Source organism: Anopheles ziemanni, chromosome X, assembly GCF_943734765.1.
Source record: "Anopheles ziemanni chromosome X, idAnoZiCoDA_A2_x.2, whole genome shotgun sequence".
Taxonomy (NCBI): domain Eukaryota; kingdom Metazoa; phylum Arthropoda; class Insecta; order Diptera; family Culicidae; genus Anopheles; species Anopheles ziemanni.
The window spans coordinates 4,687,792-4,709,953 of NC_080707.1; positions in this window are offsets into that span (position 1 = coordinate 4,687,792).

Genomic DNA, 22,162 nt, shown 5'->3' on the forward strand with positions numbered 1-22,162 from the left:
GGCTGCGAGTCTTCAGCCACAAGGCACAAGAACACAAACAAAAGGCATCGAGAAGCTGACAACCAACCCAAACAAAAGCGTTAGCTCCAATTCCCAATCCGAGAACCATTGGAATCCTCGCCCTCCTGCTCCACCTTCCCTTCGCCGTCAGCTCACAGTTTGATTTGTGACCCGGCCCGGCTGGATGCGACTTAATGAAAATCAATTAATAAAATGTGTATATATGTTTAACTACAAACCATTTGGATACCGATACCGTTGGAAAAGCCAGATGCAGCTCGCAGCGGACCCAAGACGTCTGAGCCGAACCCGTGCTGTTTGGGACTCACCTCGCCCCCGGGGGAACGAAGAGGAAGGCGGTGAAGGCTCGGAAGGTGAAAACACGCCGACCGTATAGCCGCAACCGCAACGACAACCGTAACATGAGCAAACAAATAAATCGGAAAGTTATCTAATAAAATACCGTAGTTTACGATCGTTTAATGCAAATGGCTGTAAAACAATGAGGCCCGGGCGACAGCCAAGGGGGCCCGGTTGTGTGTGTGTTTGGGTGCCCACGGGACCCATCACGGAGTCGTACTGAGCCGATAACGATCAACCGTCGGGGAAATGTTGTGGTCCGGGCCGGTGTGCCTCGCTTTTTGCCTCGTTCTCGTCGACTCGCTTCGATGGGGACAGACTTGGGACGCGCTACCCCCGGGGAGACTTCCTGAACTCGGCACGCATCGCCGTCGCACTTGTTCCTCGCATCCAAACCGTCGGCATGGTGTCAACCGGCAGAACTCCGCGTCGACGCAGTCCCGTACTAAACATTCTGCAATTGGACTTTAATTCGACGGGATTCCAACGAACGGTGGTGAAACGGGCCCCAGTTAACGACAATCAGAGCTTAAGGTTCCGCCTATAGCCGTAGGACTCAACGCATGGACAAGTATCTCTTAATGCTACAGGACGGATCAAAACTTCCACATTACTCCAATCCAATAAGTATTCGCTAATTCCAGGTTTTCTGTTGAGCGAACGCCTGGTCGAGTGTCTTCCAAGTCGAGCTCGTTAGCTTATGTCCACCAGTCGTCAGGAACTTGAGTAGGCAGAACGTTGATGGTCCCGTTTTGAGCGCAAGGGGTTTGGTTTAAAGGAATCCATGTTCCTCTCCTTCTGATTTCGTGAACGAGCAAAACATGAACGAAAGTGTTCAACTCCAATTCACCAGCCTTCAACTGTACTAGTAAACATTATGACAGGAAGCAAAATATGACAGTTATTCAATCGGTCCTCGGTTAATGTGTTTTTTTCCCCCCCGGTGAGAAAACTCGCTCCACAAACACCGGTTCCCCGAACCTGCCATATCCCGGGGGTGGAAACTGTTGCAGCTGTGTGCTCGCTGCCGGTTCGCTGATAATAACCAGAGACTGGGATGAGCTGCGGCGCAGCATTTCGCACTAAATCCAGCACGCGTGACTGCTGCGACTCCACCCGCGTAGATTGGTCACGTACGTCGGGAAAATCGGCCCACGTCACCGTCGAGGGGCAGGACGCTTTTTCCTTTACCACCGACTTGCGAGGGGAAGCTGACGCGGAGTAGATTACACGGAGTGCACGCAGCGCCGGAGCACTTCAGAGGCATCAAGTGACTATAAATCATAGCCAAATTACTCTTCACCACGCAACCACCGAAACCGGCGCTGCCCTAGGGTGAGATAGGGGTTTTCCCTCTATCCGTCCCGGAGCTCGGAAGGGACGCGTTTTCCCCCTGATGTTGATGTCGGCGTACCGGCTTAGAAGTGTTTTTCCTTTGTAGGCGAACGCACCGAACGCTAGGGACATGCGTTGAAATAAGATAACTGCGGAGAAGATGAAACATCACTGCGAACTCTCGGACAGTAACAAGGTTGTAATTTTATTTATGATTCCACCGGCACCAATTTCCCTCGAAGCACTTGGTCATTTTTATTTTCATCAATTTACCAACTGTACAAACTTAAGTACTTTAAAAACCAACAATGAACGATTTCGAAACATTCGATCGCGCTTCCACGACAGATGTACCGACGCAGAGTTATGATTACAAAAATGGCAAAACAAATCCGGTTACCGGTTCCGGTCAGGTGCACATCTTGCCTCCGAACATCTCTATACCGACGCGCCCGTCACCCTATCCAGAACCGAACCATCTGTCAAACTAAACCGTGCAGCTTCTGCAATAGTTTGCAACTTTACTCCGCAAATTCGGTATTATTTCTGGTAACATGAACCGAGTTGAACAGTTGTTGGTACAACAAGGTTGTAGTATTTCAAATAATGGACGATTCTCTGATGGTTTGCTCTTTTGGTTTTGTTTTCATTTGTTTGTTTTGATTACACTTTTGATTTTGTTAACAATTCATTTGATTTTCAAGCTCATAGAATAGTATGAGTTAGAATTATTAACATTATGTACGTATAGTATTTTCTCAACAGCAAATTGTGGCCCAACTTTTAAAACAAGTTCAAAACCTTCTCTTCTGGAGAACTTAGTATTTCCCTTTTACGACATACATCTAGTCTAGCACTTTAAATAAAATAACTATCATCATCCTCTAAATCGTCAGGCTATCGAATACTTTATTCGCAAAAGTAAGAAAGGTTAAGATAGGTTGGGTTTTCTTTGCCATTGTTTAATTTAGCTTAACTCTTCCCACAACCACAACTTCAAGTACACATTTTTATTATTCGAATTATCTTAAGTTTAATCTGCTTGTATGTAGAAATTTATACCGTATCAAAACCCTTTATATCTTATTGCTAATAGCTACAAGTACATTTATTGTAAACATACTTACCTTTTGAGCGTTAAATCACTGCTTCTTGTATGTGTTGATAGAAAAATGGCAAAGAACTGTCAGTTTTTCCTAATTCCGATTGCTTTGTTCAGCGTAGAGGAACATCGGGATATCGGTGCTCTCATAAGCATTCGGATAGGCTGGCTAGACTACTTCAGAAAATACAACAATGCACCGCAACATATCCCTCCCCTTTGCCTTGTTTCTACCCCTAGGTACTCACCGTGACAGTGCAAAGAGAGCAACACCGTCGGTGGGATACAATTATTTTCATTTCTCTAATGCAGTCCTGCGAATTGCGTCTAATTCGACATAATCAAATTTAGATCAAGCATAACAGGCAAGAGGGTCTGCTGCACGCAGCCTGCCTCCCTGGCTCCTCCCCTGGCACCAGCAAAGGTGGACCTAACCTTTTTATTCCCCCTTGAAATGTCTGCCTCTGTTTGGGGTGGAACACTACACGGAGCGAAAACAGCAGATCCGATTTCCACACCGTGTCCCCTTGCTGTTGGGCTGGTATGTTGTCGGCACTCAACGCGGCCTGCCCCTTGCCCCGCAGTTTTCCACTCGCCAACCGGATCTCCGGTTTCTTGCCGGAGCCGAAGACCGGAGACGGTTCGGTTCGGGTTTTCGGGTTCCATTGTTGTCAGATAGCCGACAGTGAGGCTGCGAATTGACGCATACGGCACTAATGCACCCCCGCCGTCCCGCCACCCCTAGCAGCGGGTCCTCGTTTTTCCAACCCCAGGGCGGGCCGTTTCAATTTGTTGCCACCGTTGTTTGTCCTAGCGGCAACAACGAAGGGCAATAATGGCACTCGACGCGCGAAGGGTTCGTCATTTTTGTTCGTCCCCTCTCACCTCCCACCCCTCGTTCCCTCGCCGAGACCAACCGACGGTACGCATAATTAGACAATCATTGCGAACCCGAAAACGATGTTGACACGACGCGGGTTTTGGTGTTATCTCGCTGGGCGTCGGTTGTTGACGAAAGCCCTCCGGCCTCCTTTCCCGGGGAGTGCAGGGAACAAGTGGGCAAGCCGCCAGCCGGAAACGGAAGCGGGTGCTGTGTGGTGTGGTTTGTTTTTTCCGTTTGTTATTATAGCTCGGAAGCTGCAAGGTCTGATTGCGGATCACGCACATCACAGCAAAGTCAGGTTGTTTTCTTTTTACGATACAGGAAGAGTACTTGTCACCGATTTGCTGTAGATTATAAATTCATAGACAGGTATATGCTTTTTAAATGTAAAAACATTAAACCCCTTAAGCTACGCTAAAGCGGAAAAAAAATCTCTTACATAACCAAAACATACCAAAACAACATTAGAAATATCCAAAAGATAACTTAAACTAAGTGATTTTATACCACTATTTTATCGTAACCTTGGGTTGCTTTTTTTACAGAGTTTTGATGTTCTGGAAGCATCTATGGTTCTTCCAAAAGGCAAACAATTTGAGTACTATTTGTTTCCATCAGCAAATGCAAATAAATTTTGTTGCGATACATTTTTCATCATATGATAAAATAAAAGATGTCGAAAATTAATGCTTTGTTGCTATGAATGCAGAAGATGAACTTGATTTATAAGAATAAGTTTGTGTATCTTGTGTGCTTTGTTCAACATTTATGTTCTTCCAGTGTATTCTGCATGTTACCTTCGAATGAAGGCTTGTTTTTAAACATAAATCCTATTCTTTTCAGTGTTTAGATGCAATAGATGACTGGGATTGCTTTGGAATATGTCACTTCAAAGCTTATCATACTTTGAACTATGGTAATGCAATTTTAAAAGAACTCATACTAAATTCGTCATATAAGTCACAAAGGATATTTAAAACACGCCAATCATCAAATTCTCTTTTATGTCATATCTTAAAGGTCAGTTTTTTCACCGAGTGACGTAAGTTTTCTGTACATTTTGAGCTTTATAGATTTGTTACCTCTCATTACTTGTTGTGAAAATTTATTACATCTTTAAATGATCATTACATGATGCTTCTTATAACTTTTATTAAACGAAAAATTAAGTGAAAATTACATGCAGTCAAAACCTATTTTGAATCATTTGTTTCTTCTGTTGTCAATAAGTAAAATTAGACCAATTATTAAAGTTTGTTTTCTTTTGTTTGTTTGTTAATTCTTCTGCCTGGTAGTTTGCCGGAATCATTTTCAATTAACTTCGACTTAGTGCTGTAAAAGTACTTAAATTTTAATGTTTTAACGCTGATTTTTCACTTGAGTGTCAACTTTGTTATTTTCCAACGCTTGGTAGTTGCATTAGCGAATGTGTTGTTCTTGTTGATCGAAACGGTTCTACTTTCCCTTCCCAAATCGCAACGAATGGAGCAGAAAAGATGCTAATTTCCACTCGATGGATTATTGTTTCTGCACGAAAAACATGTGTTATGCTCACAGGCCCACGGTGATGGTTTCGCGCGCATAAACATACAGGATGAATGACCGGTTCCCGAATGCTTCCGATGACGGCACTTCTCCGCACGAAGAAAAAAAAGGCAGTAAAAGAAGAACTGTCACCGCTTGCTTTTTGAGAAAACGGGCCAATAAAAGTGAACAGGACACTTATCGATATCCGCCGCGCGCGCAGACCGATCCGGGCGGCTTCCGAAGCGGATTTTATGGCCCCCGACCGCCGGCTTTTACGACCGCTAAATGGGCTAATTTTAATCCACACATATACTGGGTTTTCGCCCAAAGGGAAAAAGCGCGATGGTGTTTAGGTGGATCGCTTGTCCCTTTCCCCGTTCGCCTTGTTCCCGTTAGCTTCAATCATCATAAAGTCTGGCCCCGCAAACGCAGGACACTATCGCGCAGGAGTGCGGAGTGCGTTTAACACTATCGTCCCGGTAGCAGGGAGCCCTGGGGGGGGGGGGGAAACTTTTACGAGCTCCAATTTTGTGCTTAACGGCTAAATTAAAGTGCGAGCGCCCGCGGGTTAGTGTCGGGATTTTACGATCGTCCGAACGTCCAGGCAATGCCCGGCAACCGTGCCAGCTTCCGGCCGGCCGGCAGGATTTTATGGCCGCGCACCGTAAGTCCTGTTATGCAAATTGCGCCCGGGAGTGCGCACTCAGGGAGTGCCAAAGTTAACTGCGTTTTAATTACGCCTGTGTCGCCAACCAGTGTGTGTTTTTGCACACTTACGAACAAACTTCCCGCCTAGCAAAGCAAACAAAAACTCCGCCACCTATCACTAACGAACGAACGAGAACAAACAAAACAAACAAAGCGAACAAACAAATAAACAAACGAACAAACAAACGAACTTGAAGAGCAAACCGCCAACATCAACATACGGGTTGCATTCTTCGCGTTCACTTGTAGCGATTTATCTTCGACGACATTCCCGAGCTTCGGGTTCGCCGGAATCGGAAGATTAATAACGGCACGTATTTATTTTATCTCGCACCGAATTGTCGGGCTTTCCCCCCAATCTCGTTCCCAACCTGCAACGCCCTCCGATCAGTTTCAAATCATTCAGTGAGAAAACTGACTCGCTTCATCCACCTACCGCTCGCTCTAGTTGTCGAAAAGTGAAAAACTAAAAGTTTTTAACTTAAAGTGAAGCTCAATCCACAAAACGTCGAAACAGAAACGCGAAACACGATTCAAATTATTGAAAAAAGGAAGGAAACGTTCTACATCCGAAAAGAAAGTAAGTTATAGCTGTCAGATGGAATAAGCACCGGTCGTTTTCGGTTGTTCTTTCTCAAGCCGTCCCATGTGTGTGTGGTTATTTGTATATTTTTTTTGTGTGGTTTGTTGTTTCGTTTTAATTTTTTAATTCCCTTTTTATGCTGGTGCTTTGGACATGTTGCATAGTTGTGTAGCTTGTTTTCCTTCTTTTTTTTTCACTCCTCCCTTTTGTGTTCGCGTCTTAGAAAAATATTATCCACTGTGGTTATCCACTCCTCCTCGTGTGTGAGCGCGGGCGCGCGCGCTCGCAATCTCCTCTCGGGCCTTCTAGTTTTTCGTCCACCGTTCAGCTTCCCTCCCGCTATGCTCTTCCCTTCTTTCTCTCCTCCCTGTTTCTCTTTGTTTTATTTTTTTTATGTATCGTTCCTCACGGTCCTCGAAAAAACTGTCGTGATGAGATGGGAAGCGATAAGGGCCGCTTGTCGAAGATTATTCTTCGCTCGATTTTTCATCATCCGACCGACTGCTGCTGCTGCTGCTGCGGCTGCTACCAGACCGGGATCCTTGCCGAGCGCGAAGAGAAATGAAGAAAAATCACCAAAAAAGCCTGCGTGATCATTCGAGACTCTAGCGGGAGCTACTGCCTAGAGACTCCACAGGCTACAGTCGCAGCCCTAGCGGGATGAGATTTTTATTTCTTGTTCGATTCCTATTCCTTATGCAGGTGTTTCGCGTACAGCCGTTGCCGCTTTAAACTTTATTTAAACCAGGTGGTGTTGTCTCTAACTCATTAAAATTCGTCTCTGGTAGAAAACATAAAAATAAAATGGGTAATTGTGGTTTTTATAGATATTTACACTGGAACAACAATTAACATGAATCAATTTAAGCTTCAAATCTTACTTCTGCCTATAAACAAGATTTTTTTACTAGGTGTATTTTTTTCGGGGATAGAAACTTATTTCCATAGCTCCTAAACGTCTCTTGTCCAATTTGTTTACAATCGCACAACAAAACTTTTAGATGGTTAATCATTTTGCCTAAATTCCTTATTATAAGCAGCTTTACAAAATAATGTTTAGTACAAACAATAATTACTTTCATTCTAGATAATAAAATATAACCTTAATCCAAAGAGAAAAAATTGAAATCAAGAGACAAAACCTGATTGTACGCAAGACAAAAGCTGATGAGTTGGAGACAAATGCGTAGGAGACAGAAGTTCGTGCGCTATATCAATCATGGGTGTGTTAGAGGCAAAGATACGTGACTGTTTTTAATTTTTGTAGAAAACTTCTTTGCTATAGTGTTAGGGTAATTTTTATAAATTAGATATTTTGGTTTGTTTGCTTATTAATTTGTGGTGTCAAAGAATCAGAACCTTAGCGTGGCGTTGTGGTCTACCGTGCGCAGTTTCACCTGAATCTATCCTACCCGGGTTCGACTGTACTACAGCCTCATCTAGCACCGCTCCTCCTTCCCCATCCCATACCGACGGAGAACGACCCGAACCATCGGGCCGTATCATTATCTAACCTAGGTGAGGCTGGGAAGCATGTTTTTGGGCTTCCTATGTGTAAGATAAGATAATGCGCTGGAAATCAATTCTCCCGCGGCTCGCTGGAGACGCTGGAACGGAACGGTGGTGTTGATAGGTTCGTTATTGTGTCCCATCGTTTACGGTTGATTTGTCGATCCGGCTCGGAACCGGGTCTGCATCGTCGTCATCGTCGTCGGTTTCCCGCGTGCCAGACCTTCTTCAGGCTTCGTTCCGTCTATAGGCGGGACCATATGGGGAGGGTGTGTGAGAGAGAGAGAGGGTCCTGTGACTCACCAGTTCGGTGGCAGTTTGCGGGACGGGACGGGATGAAAAGGCATCGAACACGACGCCAAACGACGGTTGGGGAAAAAATGCTACCAACATAAATAACGCCAGAAAAGCCATTAGCATAATTCCATAATTTAAACATTTCGTATTTTGTTTACCTTTTATTGTTAGCTTTGAATTGGTCGTTTAAATTAATTTACTTTCAAAAGTCAATCCTTTAATTGGGCTCGTTTATACATATATATATATATGTGTGTATATACGTTCGGCCTTGTCAACCGCTAGCGAATGATGGAACGGTCGAGCAGCGAAACAGGGCGACGACATCGGGCGCAAAGGGGTCCGGACCCTGGTCTTCTGGTGCGTGTAGGTTGACAGTCGCTGGAGTGCGGGCGCGCGCTGTACAACTGTCACTGGCCGGAATGAAATAATCGAAAACCTTTCCTTAAGCGATCAATTTCAGTGACCCACTGCTCGGGCAGCTCCCGCTTCATGCCATCGATGTCAAATGTTGTTCGGGCTAGTGTGGGAAGTGTTTTCGTGAGCGCTTTGACCCCCTTCAGTAGGAATGCTGTTCCTCGTGTCTCTGTGGTTCTCCGTGTCCATTTGGTTTCTCCACTTGTGGTATGGGGAAAGCCTACAGTTAGGAGAAAAAGGGGGAAAAGATGTACCAGTGAGTTTTACGCCTTATTATGCCATTTCAAAATATATGAAATAATTGAATATGTTAAGTAATGTGAAGTCTTAAATAATGTAAGATTCCGTTGGCATATTCTACATATAGTAGAGCAATCGTTGAACTGAGATATTTCAACTGAGACGACATTCTTCAACAACTTAATTATGATGTTTAACACACAGAACTTAAAAGAGAATCCCTGCTTTTTTGCTGTATTCACGAAAGCTAATTCATTCTTAATGTTTAACATCATTACTACAGGTATGTGATGCAAAACTCTCCAGCCTAAGCCTAAGTCCCATTACCTTACTACCTACTTACAGCTTTGCTTGCAAATTTATTTGAATCTTAGGATTCCAGATGCTTCCCTTGGAGGTTGCGGGATTTTTCAGCCTGCCGGTATTAGACCAAATCAGAATGCTAGAACTACACGAAGAATATTGACCTTTTCTAGTAACAGAAGCCTATTCTGAGCCTCCAACTCAAATCAGACATATTTAGCAATGTCCCTCCGCGTCACACAAAATAGAAGCATCAAATGTCGCTGGTTAAGGATAGGCTCGGAGGTTCCGGAGTCCGCACCACATGCGTTTTTGATCGATTGTGTTGCTCAAACAGCCGGCGCTCTCTGGAGACGGTCCCGTTGACTGACGTCGTTCGGAAATTCGATCCGATGATGCCTGAAACTATCCTTGAGCGGCTCCTAAATCTGGATCTGGAGCCCTTTTTGAGCCGATCGCGTAACCTAATCGCGATCAGACATCGGCGCACAGGAGCCCGAATCTATGATCCAGGCCGTCGACAAGCGCGTTCTGATCCTTTGGCGATCTCTCGGCGATTGTTCTCGCTTAAAAACACACGCCGTTTTCTCTCTCTCTCTCTTACTCTGTTTCCGCTTGAGATATGCGAGGGGTCGCTAAGGGTTCTAACCGACCCGGCGCGGGTACTGGCTCTGTTTCGCGCTGGCGAGTGGCTCAGCCGGGGGCAGAAAAAAAACGAAGAAAGGTACTGCATCAAGTCGGCAGCGGGTCGTAAAAAGTAAATCCTTAATTTTAACCCCGCGCTTCCGCAGCCGGGCGCGGCAAGTACGAGTGTCGAAGACACACTGTCGACACGGCTATTAATCAGCCGGTCCGTGGCTGCCGTGTCGCTTTTCGGTTCGGCGGGGGCCCCGCCGGGAAGTGCGGAAAAGAAAAACGCACACATACAGCGCCACAGAAGCCGCCGCCGAAAGTGAAAGAAAGCGTACCAAGATGAATACACATTTCCCGCCTCCTGTCTGTTGCGGACCCGGGCGGGTGAGGAGACCACGGAGCGGAGTGAATTCTGAGCCCGGGCGGCAACAGGGAAGGGGACGGGGGGAGGGACTTGGCGGCGTTAAGCCACTTTGACATCTTAATCCTAAGTGGTATTTAAGGTTTCAAATAAAAATCATGATACAAATGTTCTCACATTGCTGCACACATCCGCGGCTCAGGAGGCGGGCTGCGTCTCTGATGGCCCCCGCGCGATCGGCACTTGCTTCCATTTGGAGGAGCGGTGGCGGGTGGCGAGGGGTTTTTGTGCCGCTGACAGCGTAATGGGTTTTTAATGCCACACCCGGCTACGCGGTTGCATACCTCCACCGACCGTTTATTGGCCGCCTGATTTGTCAAACGGCCTCGGGGAACTGCAGTTGTTCTCCGAGAACATATTCAGCAGATCGGTGAGAGTCTGCTGGTCAGTAGTCAATGTTTAATTTTATTTAATAAATCCCGTAGTCTGCAGGCTGAACCGGTCGTGGCGCATCCTCGAGAAGTTCCTTAAGAAATTAGCAGGAACTCTGATTCAGGAGTATCAGTATGCGATTGTAGTCCCCAAGGTTGGAGCTGATAGCAAAGTCTATGCCAGAAGTGGATCCAACTCTCGAGTCCACCGATCTTTAATATTTTGTCCAACAAAAGTTCAAACTAACCTCAGAGTACTCTCCTTGGAGAAAGGCCAAGTTCCACTAAGGGATGTCGTGTCATTAAAAAATAAAATAGGAGATGGACTCCGATTTGAACACTGCACTGCAAAAACTACTTGATCTTTGACTTAAAGACATAGTTCCTTCAAAAATTGATGTGATCTCTGGGAGTTCTAACGTATCGGAATTTGCCGTAACCAACGTTGGTAACTCTAGAGTAGTACTCTCCTTGGAAAGAGTTCAACTTCCATTAAGGGATGTCGTGCCATCAGAAAAGAAAACCCGCAGATTAGTAAATAATAGTAAGAGTTGGTCCCTGATCTGCATACTGAACCGGACTTAATAGTGAGACCACTACTAGGTCTATAACTAACAGAGGCGATTCCACAGTTGACTAGAGCCAGGGCAACGACAGCTCTTTTGTGTTTTGTTTTTTCTCAGAATGTAAAATGTTCCTCCAAGTCCTGATTGATAGGGAGAGCAGACTTCACAGCATCCTCTACGCTCCGCTCTTCCCCATCCCTTCCCCCTCCCCCTGATGAAAGGTTAAAAACCGAAACGGACGGTAGTTCCATAAATCCACGAACATGGTTTTTTAATTATTGCACCTAAATCTCTGGCCCCTCGCATCTCCCGCGGCTTACCGCACAATTGTCACTCGCGTATGTCAAACTTGACGGGTTTCCCTTTCTGCCAGAGGAAACCCGCGCCGCCAAGTTGTGGGTGGGTAGGGGACGACAGAAAAAAAAAGAAACACCCCGGTAATTCATGCGTTCGCTGTCAAGGGTTTGCCTCGTTGTGTCGTTATTTAGTTTGGTTTTTCCGTTGCACCCCGGCATGTGCGTGTGTGTGTGTGTGTGTGCGTGTGGCCGTTTGGTGAAATGAGCCTCGGGTAGCTCGATACCGATCGCACTCGAACCTCGGTTCGCTTCCGCCGCTGTCGCAAGACGCGCTCCTAGAAAATAAAAATAATATTTACGATGATTATAAAATGCATTAGGGGCGTAAAATATTAACTTGTAGATTTCTGGCACCAGTTTTCCTACCCCTCCCTTGTGCCCTGTGCTCTCCCCCGCGTCCCCCCGGGGGAAACCCGCCCGAGTTCGGAGGCGACTTAACCGACCCGATTTGTCATTTGCCGGCCGAATTCTATTCTTAGGCGCCCCGCGTCCTGGCGCAGAGTTAGCGAGAAGGAAACTCGCCTTCTCCAAGCGATCTTGCCCGCGATGCCCTACAACGGAACGGAAGGAAGGGGGGAAGAAGGACGCGAGAAAGGGGCCAGCGTCAACGAGGGAAAAACTGAAACGACCCCCGTCTTTCACGGAATCGGTTACAAATGGACGCCGCGGCGAAGATTTATGCTTTGTTTGTTGAAATTGATGCAAACATTTGTCGCCTATTTCTCATGTCTCGCGCGCCGGACCCGGTTCAGATCACTGTGTGTGTGTGTGTGTGTGTGTGTGTGTGCGGATGAGGTTCCAGCCACCATCCGGATGGTGGTAGCGGGAAAATCTTCATCCGCTCCGGGGCGCTGCAAGTTGGCCAGAAAATGGGATTCATTTCATGCGGTTAATTGCCTTAGTCTCATTTTATAGTGCTCGTTTTTAACCCATTTTATCCCACACTTCCTCGCTGCTGCTTGCGGTGTATGTGTGTGTGTGTGTGTGTGCAGTATTTTATTGCATTTTTAATACCTTCCATCCATGCGTGCAGCCTCCGAGAAGCAGCATCAACGTATTGCAAACATCAAATCTAATTTGTTCGTTCGAATAATGTGAGGCTCGCCGTTTCAATCAGGTTTTTCCATTCGATGGAACGTTCCTATAACCTTAAGACAAGTTTTCAAAACCGAAACGATACCAACTTTGACCAGCTTAATTAGTCAACTTCTCTAATGGCAAGCTGTTTTCACAACCACAACAAATAACTAATCATAAAGACAAACCAACTTATGGTCAATGTTGAGTTATTTTTATATTTAGAGTGTATTATTTCTGCTTTTTGCGTGTTCGGATCTGGTTTTTCTTTTGTTTGAACTTCGGTGCGCACCTTTTGGCCCACTTTTCTCTATCGGATCGAACATTATCCGTCGAGCAACTGCCTCCGGATCCGATTATCGTGGGGTTGCGCGTGCGTGCAGCAACAGCAGAACGAGTAAACGGGGTTCCAAATAACCAATAATCGATAGGACCGATCCGACCCAAGCCGGAACGGGTTATTTTTTTTTTTTTTTTGTTTTGTTTTGTGTTCTGCAGATCATCATCTTTGGGCGGGTTTTGGGTTTTCAACCGTGCGTATGAAAGCAGACGATGAGCGAAAAGCGGAGAGACGGAGGAGTTCGTGCTCGTGATTCCGCAATTACCCGTCAACCATGTGTCGGACGCCAGCGGAACAACGCCCTGGACAGCTGAAGCCGTCGAAGCCTACCGAGGGAGGGAAGCGGGAGAGGAGAGAAGGTATGTGTGTTAACGCAACCAAAACCAGCATCTTCCAATCGGCGCCCGGGGTCGGCGTGCTTGCAGGATGTTGCTTACCAGAAATGGTCCAGGAATCGGGTGTGCATGGCAAGCAACACACCATACCGTTCCTCCCAAACGTGAATTAACCCTTAAGTGTCACCTCAGCTAATGTCTTTAAAAGGCTGCAGAAATATCAGTGGTCTATTATGCACACAGTAAATATACCAGCTGTTGTCAGTAAATTCATGTCGTTTTGCATAAACACATGATTGATTGGGTTTTTTTTACCATAGCGCATCTATTTTTGGCTCTAAAGCAGGGGTCGGCATTCGTTTCCTGAAGAGAGCCAGATGATGAGAAAAAATACTGAAAGGACGGCAGAATCTCTTAAACGATGGTTTTAATGTTTGACAAATAATATTAAACCCGTTTTAAATGGAGTAACATTTTTTAAATATTAAAACAGTAAGTAAAAAAAAATTGTTGATAAACTATAATAAACAATCATAAATTTATAGTAAAAAATTTCCTTTTTTTCCGCTTTTCCGAGTACCACTTCTTGCCTATACCGAAATCCGTCCAGTAGCGTTACACTATCGAATTTTAATGACTTTTTATAGCTACCAAACGTTACTTGCATCTTTTGTTGGTAAACAATTGAAAATATAAACAATAATGCACTTGTTCCCAGTCATATGAAATAATCAACGTTTTGGATAAAGAATAATTGCAATAAGAGGTGAAAGTAGATGACTAGGAGGTTAGTGCTGAGGCGTTAGTGACAAAAACTGAGGCGTTATGTCAAAACCAGAGGCTTCAGAGACAAAAGCTGATGTCGATCCTTCTATCATGGAAGAATTCAAGACAAAAACGTACATCAAAAGTAGCATAAGCCACAGATTGTTACAGGGAAAAACATGTTTTTGAGAATGCAGTAGGTACGTCAAGGGTTAATGCGCCTTGTGATAGCTTACAATCAACGGTGCAACAATAAAAAGTGCAATGTGCCACCGAAACCGCGCCGGCCACCGAAATTCGTGCCGGGAGTCCGTACTTTCAGAGTTCCTGGGTGCCTCAGTTCAGGCCTTTTTGGTGCAAAAAAAAAAGAACGGTGCAGGAACTGGCCGGATAATTGCGCGCCGGCTAATGCGCCCGGGACGTGGAAACCGGGACCCCTTGGAAGCCTGTTGCTGTTGGGTGATGTGAGCGTAATTACGCTATTTGCTTTCAACAGGTCGCCTTCTGTAGCGGTCCGTATCACATGTCAATCACGGGGCTGGTTTTTGGATGGAGTGAAGCGCTTTGCTGAAGTTTTACTAGAGCTCGTTGAGCACGTCAAAATCTGCAAATTGTTTCGGTTGAGTGGGAACTGTGGTTTGCGTTCTTTGTGCACTTCCATTATTGTCGCAGGTACTTGACTGCGGTGTTTCATAAGACGGCTAAACTTTTAGGCCCAATGGGCTTTCGGAGTTCTAAGATATTGAATCCTCTATTTCTGTGACCCAAATACTCGAAGTACTAAGACATTGGATCAGTATTTCTGAGCCCCTTCTGAGATACTCATCAACCACGAATAAAAGAGGCCTTACTTATATTCTCCGGCTCAGGTCTTTCCACTAAGTTACAGCCAATTCTGGTGGTACTGGAGTCAGCAATATTTCGGGAAGTAAAAAGAAACCCATTCCCACCGTCCACGTCTTCTTCGAGCCAACGGAGCACGCTCTTCTGGAAGACGTTCTGTTGGTTTTTTACGACTGTCAAGACGCACGGAGCCAGGTTACCCTCCGTCGGTCCTGGCCCCATCCCGGCGGCAGCTGTTTTGACGAGTTAGCGCCACCACCACCGCCGCCACCATCACCGCCACCGGAAGGCATTATCCGGAGTGAGCTACCCCCCTCCATCGACAGTGACGTCTCCGGCCCCGCCGTTTGGGTGAATCTTTGGCTGCTGCCAATTTCCGTTTTAATGAGCTGCACTTTTCGCCATTTCAGCAGCGTGCTAGGCCCGGTTCGGTGCGGTTAAACTGCTCTGTTGGTTTATGTGTGGTGCGCTGGTTGTTTTGTATTTCCGCCTGTTTTTCTTTGTTTTGTTTTGTTTCTTTTTTTTATTTTAATCCGTTTCGCTCGCCAACCGCGGACAAGCGGCGGAAAATTGGTCCACTTCACCGTTGTTTGTTAGTTTGTTGAAACGAGACGCGTCCGATGGCTTTTTTGTTTTGGTTTCGGGTGCGTTCTGCTCACTTGACAGCACGTGGTTTACGATATGCCTGCAATTAATTGATCGGTACAAGGAAATAAAATAACCTATTCAAACAAATTGGTAAGAAGACGAGAGGAGTGCCGTGTACTTGTTTAAATTTAAATACCTGAATCACATAAAAAGTACACAAAAATGTTCTTATTTGCATTTTACATCCATCTGATAAGTCCTACGGCATATTTGTTTCATGCTATCGACGACTGTAAAAGCACTTTTCGATCATTTTCGCTTTCTATCCAAATATTCTCATACAGTTTTTCCCAACACCATCGAAAGTACTAACACTTTCCGTTCAAATTAAAACTATTCGACTCACTTCCACGTCGGAGCCGATCGATTACGATGAATGCTGCTCAAGGTAGGCAATTCTGGTTTTAGGCCTCCTTCGCTGTTCGAGCTGTTTGGAATGTTTGATAAAGTTTTCGGTGACCTCTCGTCGGCGTAAGAGCCGAATGCCGGTGTGCTCCGGAGCGGTGGCCACACTTGATTAATGTCCACATTTGATCCATTACCAGCTTCCTGCGATCGGAATGTTTATTTATCGTGATGCTCAAGCAGCGTGAACATGTTTCTTGCTTCTTTAAGTAGATACGTGTTCTCGAGTGTGTGTGTCTTGACGTGTTCAAATCTAATGCCTCTCCTACATGTCGGAGCGTTTCAATCACGTCACGGGAGTACGGGAGGCCTCCTGGAAGCTCCGACTTCACCCTCTCGCACGCAAAACTCACCCGCCGTAATGCGTTTTCGATGTCACGATCCTTCAACCGAACCGAAAAAAAAGCCGAGGCTCACTTTCAGGTGAACCCGCGGTGACGTATACATACGGCCCCGGGACGGCGATCCCCTCCGAGCGGATGATCGATTTTTTCCCATCACGGCTAAGCAAACAAGGGCCCTTTAATAAGGAAGAGCCGGCGCTCACGCCACAAAACGGGAGCTTACCGCTGCTTGAGGAAGACGAACGAGAAGCACCGGATCAGCCCCGCGTATGAAGGTGTGTGTGTCGAAACAAATCAAAATCCTCGCGACCCGGGGGAAGGGGGGGAACCGAAAGGTGAGGAAACGAGCGCCAGCGGGCGAGCGAGCGACGGGCACGAGGATGATAATGCCCGAGATATGATTCATAAGTGAGTGTCCCATTTATTTATATTTAATAAATTATCTAGCCCGCCCCTGTGGGAGGGGCCGGCCGGTGCGAGGTGGCGAACTGGTTCTGATTCATGTCCTCAAGCTGAACAGATACCTCTTTTTTTTGTCTTTGGTGATGCTTCACCATGTGGCAGTGAGATATTGAATGAGGCACACTCATTTGGCGATTAACAGTGAGAATCTACACTATCCGCAAACCGAACGGTTTGAGAACGTTTCCCGAAGTTTTGTATGGGACACGACGCGTTGTTGTTGGAATTTGCTTGATTTTGCCATAACAGTAGCGTCATCTGGTGGTCCTTTTGTAGAACTATCGCTCGATGCATTGAGCTTCTTGCACGAGCGTGATTCTATGTTATTTCAAGAAGAATATTTATCAATGCTCTTTGCAAACCCCAACTTAAAATCAGTTACTTGTTATATGTGCTTTCAATACTTTGATTAATATTGTAGTCCGAAACATCTCCTACCCGAAAATGAAAGGAGAGGAGGCGCGAAGGCGTGAGCGGAAGTAAAAAGCCAACTGTGTATCATCATATTAGATTCTTAAAAACTATTGAACATAAAATAACTTTCATCAATTGCATATACCTGGAAAAATGAACAGCCAATTGAAAAATAATTAACGTGGTGCATTCTGCCCCTGGGCTTAAACCATTTTGAACAAAAACTTTAACTGCATTTGGGGATATAATCAAACAAATACCGTATGCGTGATAATGTTTGCACCATTTAGCAATAACAAAATTTAAAATATCCTCAAACATTTTAGGATGTATTTTTTTTTCATTTATTCTAAAGGAACAGGTTTGGCAATGTTGTTAAGCATGTAGGTCTTCGAGTGGGTTTCCATTTGCGGCCATTATATTCACCATGCGCTTGCGGAATACACTGCAGGTCCAAAAAATGCAGGCTATGGTTTACCGGAGGCTAGTCATACTTGGGCGGCGTTTAGAGTAAGCCTTGACCTTCATAAAGCGCCATTGTGACAAACCCGGAATCCAGCATGGTGGCCATATATATTTCGATCAGAACATAAGCTGTTCCTGCCTCTAGTTTTGGGTGCGTTTCGAGGGATAGCGCGGAGCCCCATGGATAGTTATCCAAGCTTATCCCTGTCCAAGACCTTTTCCACGATCCACCGGGATATTCCTATGGCGTCGACAATATGTTTTTGAGATAGTTGCTCATGAGACAAATCGCGAATACCCTGCTACTTGGTCATGGTGCAAGTGCTTAACTAAGTAAAACGTTTTTCGTTCACAACCTATTTAGGTACGAGTTAAGGATTAAGTTGATGCTAAGAAAGCCAAGGATTTATTTGCCCATAGAAAACAGGAACTATATAAGTAAGGTCGTGCAAACATTATCACACAAACGGTAAATTATACAAAAATGTTTAACCGGTATGCAACTATTTTTAAAACAATATTTTAAATTATTGAGCATTTTACGATATTATAATTTTGTATGAATTTACATTCCTTGAGTAATTAAATATTTGAATCCACGCGCACGGGCGCTTAGAGCCGAAATGCATGCTTTCATGGTTTAAACAATTGCCGAAAGCTACGCCAAACGCTATGAGAGAAAAAATGGAGCAATATAGAAATGTGAGAGAAATGTAAACAAGCTGAGGAAAAAAGTGTGATTGCACGATCCAGTGTTTTTATGAACAACTTAGAGCGCGCCACATGCAACTGTTCCGTAGCCTTACTGGTAGAACGGCTACCACTAGAAACTTTTCACAAACCTGAAGTACCATGTCTAAAAATAGAATCACAGAACTCTACATCTAGAACCCGTAGAAAAACAGAACCCTACATAGCTTCCTCCTCTGAGTCTCTCTCCACAGCGTGGTGCGTGCGGTGCGAAAGAGCGTGAGTAAGCGCGACCACGCTTTTTTTTTTCGCTCACCAAACCGCTGCTCAAAACGAGCTCAAAACGTTCTCGCGACAGAATGTGCTGCGCCCGAAGACCGTATTTTTCGACTGCAAGAATACCTTCTTTTAGCAGTATTTTCAGCCTGCTGTTTTGACCAAAACAATCTTCGGTTTGCGGATAGTGTAGTAATTAGCGTGAGAGACACAAACCAAAGGCTGGGCATGTTCTGCTTTTTGCCAGTAAACCGGTAGTTGAATTTCTATACACTCCTATGATCCAACTATTTATTTTACAACCAAGTTTACTGTACACAATGTCTTAGATTTGGATATTACAGATCAGGTTTTTATTTCGTAGATCACTTGTTACTAAGCGTTCTCTAGCGAGAAGCACCGCAATCTCTTAAATACCCTCCTAATCTCTAGGATCAGTATATATAGATTGGTTGGATTTCATCAATACCACTGAAACCATACTCCCAACCTATCGAGAATCTTCAAGAATAGTAAAAGAAGCTCAGTTCATGCCGATTAACGCGTGACTTAGATAACTTAAATCCACTGAACCAACTTATGATGTCGGTGGCACGCCATATGATCGCTGCGTCACAATCTAACTGGTCGGATGCACTTGGACTTGATCGGAGTGACCGGATTCTTCTGCGGGCAGTCAGGAATTCTAGGGCTACGCACCCCCAGGAGGAAGAAGACGTCGTTAGACAGAAAGCCACGGGGTGCAGGCGCCCGGTTTGCATGGTGGACGCACGATCAAGATTGAGGGGCAACCTCCAGTGCCCGGACCGAACGGGACTCCAGGGCAGAACGACTACGGAGCCTCCCGACGGGGTGCATGAGCGGCCGCGTCCTTCGGCCCGGAGTTCGGGCGGAACCTGGCGACTCATTCTAGTCCGTATTAGCTGTTGACTTCGGTGGCGACCTACGCTGTCGGTACTTCCGCGTACCGTCGAACAAACTCATTCTGTCAACTTTTTATTTAATGCTGGCTTCGTCGTCGTCCCCCATTCGATTCCTCCCCAGCTCCAGTAGTACAAGATCCTCCTAGCCTCATCCTTCTACCTAAACAAAACGCGAGACTCCAAAAAACGGCCGGGGTGTCTATTAATTGGATGAAATTTGATACTTTTACCCCTTGCCTTCGGCTTCTCCCAGCCATCCGCGCCGGCTTGCCTTCGCCGGCGGTCCTTCCCAACCCCTCCGGGAGAGAGAAAAAACCGCGGGGTTTGTTTTCTTTTACCCCATTCTTGTTGCAGACTCGTGATAGAGGAAAGGTTTGTATTCTCCGTCCGTTCATCGTCGTCGTCGTCGTCATCATTGCTGTTGATTTGTTCCTCCTCTTTGTTACCACCTTTTCGATTTTATTTTATTTCCAACATTTTTTTGTGCTGCTCCTGCTGCCAACCAAACCAAACCGACGGGGATCGCGACCAGGGATCGGGGAAAGATCATCTCCGAGGCCGCGATTCCTGTTTTGTTTTCCCCGTCCACCGCCCCTCCTGGCTCTGGTCCGGTTCGCTGTTGTGCGCGAAAGGTACACCGGACCCGATACCGATACGATCATGACCACGTCTCGGGTCGGACATATCCACGGCAGCTCGGGTTACTCGGGACGGATTCTCTCCAGGTGCCCTCCAAGCTCGATCATGCTACCTTCTGGATTTCGTTCGGCGTCCGTACGCTGTCGGGAAACGCAACGGATGAACGGAGCGGATCATATTTAGCGCACTTTTACGGAATTGACATTCCAGCCGGTTGTGAGGTTCGCTCCGCAGCGAATCAAATTCCACCTCGCCGGGGCAACCGATAAAACAATCTCCCGGTGTCGTACACCGATCAGAAATTCCTTTTTCGCAAGCATTCTTTGTGCATTCAAAGTTTCTTCCGGGAACTGAACACACGGGAACTTTTGTCAACACAAGCCGACCCTTTCGAGAACTCTGAGATTTAAAGTATACACTTTTAAAGTTGGCTAATGTTAGAATAACCTAGGTAATAAACTGAACCTCTAGGTGTTAGAATTAATATACAGTAGGTCCCCTTAGTACGCAATACTCGATATACGCGAATTCGCAATACGCGACTTTTTACAACTGACAGCTCATAGCGTTCCTTGAGTTCTGATTAGTCAATTTTACTTTGTTTTGGTAGAATGAAGTTTTTAATATGCACTTTTTAACAGGGAAATAATGATACAATAGATGAAAAGGGACACATATTAGTGATTTGGATAGAAGATATGTTAAATAAGCGGCTCCTTCTCAGTGACAGCTCTTTAATATGAGGTATAAGGAAATCCGCAATACGCGAAAATTCGATATACGCTGTTGCGTTCGGTCCCAAACATTCGCGTACTGCGGGGACCAGCTGTATTAGTATCACGTTGACTACCACGCTGTTTTAGTACGATTTTAGTACAATCTTTTTTGGAAAAAATTGATAATAAATTGTATAAAACCGACGGCTTTTCGGAAACCAAGCAAAAGCTAGGCTCTCCAAAGGATACCCTTTTGAAAGTAGTATAGTCAACATCGATATAAGTTACTATAGACGTGTAGAGCACTGCTGTCACCCGCTTAATTGGTGCCATGACGTGTTAAAAGTGTTTAATCGTTTCATTTAAATAAATCAGATCACGAAAACCTAGTTACTAACTTAGTTTCCTAATATTAAGCACCTGTTATTCAAATCAAAACAACAATGATATCGATAGTACTTTTCTTCATATTGTTTTAATTCATGCTCCAAGCAGCGCAAGAACCTCTTTCAAGTTCTTGTTGTCCCCGCGATTAGCAACAGCGGGAGTGTTGTTAATTGGATCCTCCATAAAGGTTATCTTATTTCGATTGGCCGCCGAGTATTTGGTGCGATAATTGCATGTTTGTTTGAACGGCAGCTAGGTCGTTCAATTTCAGCGCCCATTTTCAGAGGCTCGATTTACGATAGGCTCATAACCGTCATCACTAAAAAAGGGCATTTTGTTTCCTCTTCTTGCGCTCCCGCGTTTTTTTTTTATGGTTTGCGGTGTGTATTTGTGGTTTTTCTTTTCAGTTTTTTTTTCTTTTCCCACCAAAGTACGCATCTTCGACGAGGTGCCATCTCAAGGCGGGACCAGGAAGGAGCTCAATTAAAGCTGATAATTATGTTGTTTAATTTCGTCGGTAGGTCGGGTACCTTCTCACACACTTTTTGTTCCCCCGCCCCTCGGCCGCAAGGAGGCAGTGGGGATGGGGAGGGGAAGAGATGTTCCGGACCGTCGTTAAATTCTAGCTCTGGTTTCCTTCCCCCCATCCCCGCCCCCTCGCCGACCGGAATCGGAATCACCAACCACGAAACGATCCATATAAAGTAAAATTTACTGCTCCACGCCAGAATAGCCCCATCCGAAGACGAACGGAACAAACGCGAACCACACAATGAATAAAATGAGCGGTAGCGGGCCGCCAATGTATCGTTCACTCAAGCC